Source organism: Fibroporia radiculosa, assembly GCF_000313525.1.
Source record: "Fibroporia radiculosa TFFH 294 genomic supercontigs, scaffold13985, whole genome shotgun sequence".
NCBI lineage: Eukaryota > Fungi > Basidiomycota > Agaricomycetes > Polyporales > Fibroporiaceae > Fibroporia > Fibroporia radiculosa.
The window spans coordinates 27,866-28,096 of record NW_012133485.1 but is presented as its reverse complement, the minus strand read 5'-3'; the positions used below and the strand labels follow the sequence as shown (position 1 = coordinate 28,096).

Below are 231 nucleotides of genomic sequence, written 5' to 3'. Positions count from 1 at the left end.
AGCCACAGACCCTGACTGTGAGTGCCGTATGTTCCGAACATTCTCGCAAAGCGTCTCCGATATGTGTGATCGATGTGAGTCAGTGCAAACAGCGGCCATTTACATTCCCAGAATGTGGCGGCATAGGCTAACGCCTCGCCGTAGACTCGACATCCTCATTTGTGTAGAGCATTGATATTTACCATCGTAAGACACAATGCTCTGTTGCGAGGGTGTGAGAGCATATCATTA

General features: G+C 48.9%; 2 annotated features.

Moving 5' to 3' along the window:
- The first annotated feature begins 28 nt into the window (after window positions 1–28).
- Window positions 29–74: a sequence feature (Short protein (FIBRA_07590, CCM05374.1) was converted to a misc_feature.).
- Window positions 75–144: 70 nt separating this feature from the next.
- Window positions 145–167: a sequence feature (Short protein (FIBRA_07590, CCM05374.1) was converted to a misc_feature.).
- Window positions 168–231: the final 64 nt, after the last annotated feature.